Below are 7,621 nucleotides of genomic sequence, written 5' to 3' on the forward strand. Positions count from 1 at the left end.
AAATATGCTCAATGGGGGACAGATCCGGAGATCTTGCTGGCCAGGGTAGTTGACTTACACCTTCTAGAGCACGTTGGGTGGCACGGGATACATGCGGACGTGCACTGTCCTGTTGGAACAGCAAGTTCCCTTGCCGGTCTAGGAATGGTACAACGGTGGGTTCGATGACGGTTTGGATGTACCGTGCACTATTCAGTGTCCCCTCGACGATCACCAGTGGTGTACGGCCAGTGTAGGAGATCGCTCCCCACACCATGATGCCGGGTGTTGGCCCTGTGTGCCTCGGTCGTATGCAGTCCTGATTGTGGCGCTCACCTGCACGGCGCCAAACACGCATACGACCATCATTGGCGCCAAGGCAGAAGCGACTCTCATCGCTGAAGACGACACGTCTCCATTCGTCCCTCCATTCACGCCTGTCGCGACACCACTGGAGGCGGGCTGCACGATGTTGGGGCGTGAGCGGAAGACGGCCTAACGGTGTGCGGGACCGTAGCCCAGCTTCATGGAGACGGTTGCGAATGGTCCTCGCCGATACCCCAGGAGCAACAGTGTCCCTAATTTGCTGGGAAGTGGCGGTGCGGTCCCCTACGGCACTGCGTAGGACCCTACGGTCTTGGCGTGCATCCGTGCGTCGCTGCGGTCCGGTCCCAGGTCGACGGGCACGTGCACCTTCCGCCGACCACTGGCGACAACATCGATGTACTGTGGAGACCTCACGCCCCACGTGTTGAGCAATTCGGCGGTACGTCCACCCGGCCTCCCGCATGCCCACTATACGCCCTCGCTCAAAGTCCGTCAACTGCACATACGGTTCACGTCCACGCTGTCGCGGCATGCTACCAGTGTTAAAGACTGCGATGGAGCTCCGTATGCCACGGCAAACTGGCTGACACTGACGGCGGCGGTGCACAAATGCTGCGCAGCTAGCGCCATTCGACGGCCAACACCGCGGTTCCTGGTGTGTCCGCTGTGCCGTGCGTGTGATCATTGCTTGTACAGCCCTCTCGCAGTGTCCGGAGCAAGTATGGTGGGTCTGACACACCGGTGTCAATGTGTTCTTTTTTCCATTTCCAGGAGTGTATATATACTGACCATGCAGCTCGTTAGAATGGAATTACAATGAAATGAACACCCTTAGCTGCTTACAGGCGTTGACTTACGTCAACGGGGAGAGATGAAATGTGTGCCCCGACCGGGACTCGAACCCGGAATCTCCTGCTTACATGGCAGACACTCTATCCATCTGAGCCACCGAGGTCGCAGAGGATAGCGCGACTGCAGGGATTTATGTCTGGCACGCCTCCCGCGAATCCCACATTCTCAACGTATTGTCCCACACTACATTCGTAGTGCCCCCGCCCATTATACTCATTACTCGCGGCGCGTTGCCGATTCCCGGATGAGTTCGGGCACTGTTTGTGCATTCGCATATAGTTAAGGTTCACCGGCCACTTGACCAACTTCTTCTTCTGTGCGAATGCACAAACAGTGCCCGAACTCTTACGGGAATTGGCAACGCGCCGCGGGTAATGAGTATAATGGGTGGAGGCACTACGAATGTAGTGCGGGACAATACGTTGAGAATGTGGGATTCGCGGGCGGCGTGACAGAGATAAATCCGTGCAGTCGAGTTATCTTCTGTGTCCTCGGTGGCTCAGATGGATAGAGCGTCTGCAATGTAAGAAGGAGATCCCGGGTTCGAGTCCCGGGCGGGGCACACATTTTCATCTGTCCCCGTTGACGTATGTCAACCCCTGTAAGCAGCTAAGGGTTTTAATTTCATTCAATAAATTGGCTGTCTTGGTTATTGATGCTCCAGCTAATAGGACCCCACAATCCGCCCTCTCTAGAACTCCGTTAGATCTTTCATTGCAAGTCGACCTCGGCCTCTGAATGCAAATCGAAGTCTGCACTACTCGTAAACAACCCGCGCTGATGCGTAGTCCGTACCGAACACGCACGGTCCAGCACGAGGCGTGCCTTGCCTCTGCTATTGACTGTCAAACACAATCATCGCATTACTACCGCTGTTTATATTATTTTGCCTATCCCCTGTATGTAATTATAACAAAAACCACACTGCAAGGGAGCGTTTACAATGTAAAGTCTTAACAAACTCGACCACGTTATTCAACTGACGAAGTTATACTACAAAGTCCTTTGCAAACGTATGCTTGAGCCTATTACACTTGTGACACCTTTGAAATGGCTCTGAGCACTATGGGACTTAACATCTGAGGTCATCAGTCCCCTAGAACTTAGAACTACTTAAACCTAACCAACCTAAGGACATCACACACATCCGTAACCGAGGCAGGATTCGAACCTGCGACCGTAGCGGTCGCGCGATTCCAGACTGAAGTGCCTAGAACCGCTCGGCTACATCGGCCGGCTGTGACACCTTTAACCCGCGTACACCATTCCAGGCATGACGCTCGACCCACGAAAAAGATTCACAGCCAGCTTGTGATCCAACTCCCCACTTTACAAACATTCGTTACACTCAGATTTGTCGGAAGCGCAGCAAGACTCACCATTGCAATCGCTGGTATTGGTCCCACCGCCGGCCGGTTTGGCCGTGCGGTTCCAGGCGCTTCAGTCTGGAACCGCGTGACCACTACGGTCGCAGGTTCGAATCCTGCCTCGGGCATGGATGTGTGTGATGTCCTTAGGTAAGTTAGGTTTAAGTAGTTCTAAGTTCTAGGGGACTGATGACCTCAGAAGTTAAGTCCCATAGTGCTCAGAGCCATTTTTTTTGGTCCCATCAGGCAGTGTACACTGTGATACTAATAGACGCGAGGCCGCCAGTTCACAGCTGCATGCACCACCTCAGCAAAGGACCATCGTAACTGACCAGGGCAGCAGCAGCCTACTGACCACCGCGGGTCAGCCCCACACGCCGTCGGGGCCCCCAGCATCCCTCCATAACCCCCTCTCGAGAACGCCGTCGGCATGCGGCACTCCATTCACCCCGCAAACCCGACCCCGCGCCTCTAAGTTTCGCTACTCGAACTCTCGAAATTCTCGTAAACAAACATCTTCTTGCCGAATGAAAGCGTCCCCTTGCACTGCACGCCACGGCACAGGTAGAAACGCTGGAGTCAGGAAAATATGTATTTTACAAAATTCAAAGAAAACGTTTCCCTAGTTTTCAGTATAAATTTAATGAGGAAATTAATGAAAAATTACATCAATGACTACATATCATGAAAGAGAATTCCTTCCAGTTTTGTTTAATGTTAGTAGACGTCAAACTGGGATCCATTTAAAACATTGAACATAGCTGCTAAGATTCAGTGACCGTGTCAGAATTATATTGTAACAAATAAGCTCTCGGTCACATATATTAAGTCAAAATTTACCTGGTTTCGACGCTACTATGAGCGCCGTCTTCAGAATTAGACTAACTATACTAAAACATTACCGAGCGAGGTGGCGCAGTGGTTAGACACTGGACTCGCATTCGGGATGACGACGGTTCAATCCCGCGTCCGGCCATCCTGATTTAGGTTTTACGTTATTTCCCTAAATCGCTCCAGGCAAATGCCGGGATGGTTCCTTTGAAAGGGCACGGCCGACTTCCTTCCCCGTCCTTCCCTAATCAGATGAGACCGATGACCTCGCTGTCTGGTCTCCTTCCCCAAACAACCAACCAACTAAAACATTAGGTATATAGTACATTAATAAAATTAAAGTTTGTACTGACTCATAAAGATGCAGTACTTACAAGTCACATATTAAAAAAGATCTCAGCCGGAAATGCGACGTCATGAACACTTGTCAGATGGCGAGCCGCTAAGGGCTGCTCGTACAGTGAACAAGGGTTGCAACGAGACTGACGTGCCCACTTTAGAAAGTGTGGGCAAGTAAACATGGTGTTGCTACGAGCGCCATCTAGTAGCCGCAGAAACAACTAGGCTACTGTACATTCAAAATTAGACACATGAAATTGTGATGTAGCTGATTCAGGCATAACGTAATAATAACAGGATGAAGTTACATATTTATCTGCTTTAAATAGAGATACATTTTGTAACGTAAAAAACGTTAGTTATGACATACAAGAAAACAGCAAAGATGTGACAGGAAAACAACATTTCGGTAAACTGCATGAGGAAATCTGAATCGAAGATCAAGCAATGGCTTCATACAGTCAAAAAAGTTTTTATTTCGCAGCTGCAACTGTTCGTTGAGGATTGATGTTCACGAAGTAGCTTAAGGAATTCTGCTAGGTAGCAAAATAACGCATGACGTGCTGAGAAAGGAGGACGTCAAAACCAAACTAGTACCTGTCAAGAGGAGTCTGCTACCATCAAACATAGGTCTTAATTTGAGTCAGAAATTTCTGGGAATGTACGTTTGGAGCACAGCATTGTAGTAAAACACGTCCCGTATGAAAACCGGAAGAGAATCGAAGCATTTGGAATGTGATGCTACGGAAGAGTGTTGAAAATTGGGTGGACGGGTAAAGTAAGGAATACGGTTCTGCGAAGAATCGACGAGGAAAGGAATATAGGGAAAACACTGACAAGAAGAAGGGGCGAGATGATAGAACATGTGTTAAAGACATCAGAGAATAATGTCCATGATATCAGAGGGAGCTGTAGAGGGTGCAAACTGTAGAGAAGGAGATTGGAACAAATCTAGCAAATAACTGAGGACGTATGTTGCAAGAGCTACTCTGAGATGGTGGAGAAATTGGTACAGGGGAGGAATTCGCGGCGGGCCGCATAAAACCAGTCAGAAGACTGATTACTGAAAAAGGCCTGACGTCATAACGCTGTCGCATAGAGCTAGTAATCAGTAGAAGTGGGACACCAGAGCTTTGACTTACGCGACGGCCGGGCGGCGGAGAAGAGGTCGGGGGCGGCGATGGTGCTCGTGTTCCTGGTGGTAGTGGTGGTCGCGGGGGTGGAGCCTCGACCCCGGGAAGCAACACTCTGCGTGTGGCGCCGACCTGCCGCGCGGCTGGCGACTGCGGGCGCAGACCTAGGCGAAGTGCGCTCTCGTTATCTGCCCGGCTAGGCGCTAGGTGGGCCGTGGAAGGGGACTGGCGGAACAGAACAGCCGCAACAAGGCGGGAGCCGACTTGCGCCAGCTGCCGCCGCCCGCACTGGCGCCAGTCTACCGACGTCTACAGAAAGTGTCGTTACACCTCGCTACTTTTGAGTTCATACCTTACTGGTATCAATACTTTGAAAGTTTACCGTCTAGCCTCCTTGCCTAGGGACGCCAGATGACAGATGATGTCGTCAAGCCTTGAATCAAAATTACGCAACGGGTAACTGGGGAGGGGAGCTTGAGAGCGCCACCTAGAGAGCGTGCTCTTTCTGCACGATACTAGGCAAGCGGCTGGAGGGCTCACACCCTGATGTGTGGGTCCCTGCATGCTATATCTTTTATTTTAAATGAATTCCTTTAACTTGACTTCTTTGTGATTTTTAAGGTATGTTATAGATTGATGTCAATTGATTACGTATTTATCTTAAATATTATCACTCGATTTTACAGCGATTGCAGCAATTATTCCAGTTTACAGATATTACAATTTTACAACATATAGCTCAGGTATATTATATACTAATCTGCACGCACATTTCTACGGGTAAGACGGAATTGCGTTGGCCAAATGTATACCACCAAAGTCTCCAAATATTTCACATAGGACATTCACTATGTGAGGAGGATAGCGGGCAAACTGGGGACCAGATACTTTAACACAGGGGGTCAAATTTCCGGAATTAAACGAGCACATTCATTTCCTTACACAATCCGATGCTGGAAATAAAAGAATTAGTCAAAATTGACCTGGTTTCGACGCTACTATGAGCGTCGTATTCAGAATTATACTAACTGTACTAAGTCTTGTTGCAACCCCTGTCCACAGTACGAGCAGCCCTTAGCAGCTCGCCATCTGACAAGTGTTCATGACGTCGCCTTTCCGGCTGAGATCTTTTTTAATATGTGACTTGTAAGTACTGCATCTTTATGAGTCAGTACAAACTTTAATTTTATTAATGTACTATATACCTAATGTTTTAGTACAGTTGAAAGGGTACAGTACCGCCCGACATTGAAAATAGGTACAACATACTTCATTATTCTTGTCAGAACAACACATTTTTTGTAAAAATAACTCAATTTCAATTAATACAGCGAAGCCGGATACCAGTGTAGGAAAGAATGACAATTTATTTATTTAATTGATCACATGTGCACTCCCACAAAATAAATCCCTACATCCAGTTTGGTGAGATCTGTCAAATGAATGAATGTATGGTCGTCTGCTAACCGCAGATAGTGAATGTGAATATATGATCATCTTTGAGACGATCCTCTGGCCACCTTTGGTGGAACCAAAGAGATGAAACTTTCCGGAGCTTTGAGCGCCTGAAATGCGGCTGACCAATACGGTAGCATGGTCTTCCCCCACCTCGACAGAGGTGCGAGATGACCTGAGGAACGGCCATGTTTCAGGACTCTGCCGCTGGATCTAGTATTGGTAAGACCTGTCTTAGGCGTGCTCCGTAAGGACAAAAGAGTGGAGACATGGTATGCATGTGAAATACTTAAGAGTAGTTTAGAATAATAATTTCTCTATTTCAGGAACTTTTGTGGGGAGAATTAAATGACAGGCAGGTAATATTAATGGTATCATAGTAATCTTCGGAAATGACCAACGGTCACAATGAAACCACGTGTAGCAATAAGTTGAAATACTTCCGAGTGCTTAAGTTAAGCTGAATTACTAGCGTGTGTACTATAAGTTGGAAATATTTAAGAAATGGCGCGTGCAGGACTTGAAATTAGAGACGAGTACTTCCACGTGGTGAGTACTGTGTGAGTCTCAATCTGTGTATGAGACAAAGGATAAAGAGAAGTACTCGTCCATGGTATCAGTTGAGGACTCGCGTGTGTGATGAATATGTTCTTAATATTACTTTTCGTGTTATGCTTCCGTGTAACGCTTGATTCAAACTATAATACTCTGAGAGAGAAGTAAGGTGAGTCAGCCGTCTATCCAGCAACGGCACTTGGCTTGCATTGCACAGAAAGACGTGCATATATCGTCCAGAGTTCGTAGTAGGAAAGAAAAGTTACGAAGTGGGGCAGTGTTGTGTGGAACTGGGATGAATACTAATTGAAGTGGGAAAGCTGAAAGTGATGTGATTATAATGTTGTGACTATTCCTTATGTTGTATTCCATGTTGCAGTGTGGTGTATGTCATGTAATTTAAGTATGTGTGGTTTGCATGGGAGAGTAGCAAGGTAGTTTCAGAGGTAGTGGGTTATGCGTGTTCCTTTTGTACCGCTCGGTCTGGAGGTAAGTTTCGTGATGATGGCTGTGAGAGTCGAAGTGTGAGATATAGCAAAAGATCCACCATCCTATCCAGAAAGTGCACTGTAGCGTCGAAAGTAGCAAATGATAATGTGCTACTGCAGTTTTTACAGAGGATGGATAGAGATAATAAGGAAAGATTGGAAGCGATGGATAGAGATAATAAGGAAAGATTGAAAGCGATGGATAAAGATAATAAGGAGAGAGATAGGGAGACTAAGGAAGGATTGGAAGCAAATAAGAAAAGATTGGAAGCAATGGATAAGGGAAATAAAGAGG

General features: G+C 47.6%; 1 non-coding gene across 1 annotated transcript; it reads right to left on the reverse strand.

Moving 5' to 3' along the window:
• Positions 1-1,187: 1,187 nt before the first annotated feature.
• On the reverse strand, positions 1,188-1,261 carry Trnat-ugu. Its single transcript has one exon. It is a non-coding gene; the product is annotated as a tRNA-Thr (tRNA).
• Positions 1,262-7,621: the final 6,360 nt, after the last annotated feature.

Source organism: Schistocerca piceifrons, chromosome 9 (genome assembly GCF_021461385.2).
Source record: "Schistocerca piceifrons isolate TAMUIC-IGC-003096 chromosome 9, iqSchPice1.1, whole genome shotgun sequence".
Classification (NCBI taxonomy): Eukaryota; Metazoa; Arthropoda; class Insecta; order Orthoptera; family Acrididae; genus Schistocerca; species Schistocerca piceifrons.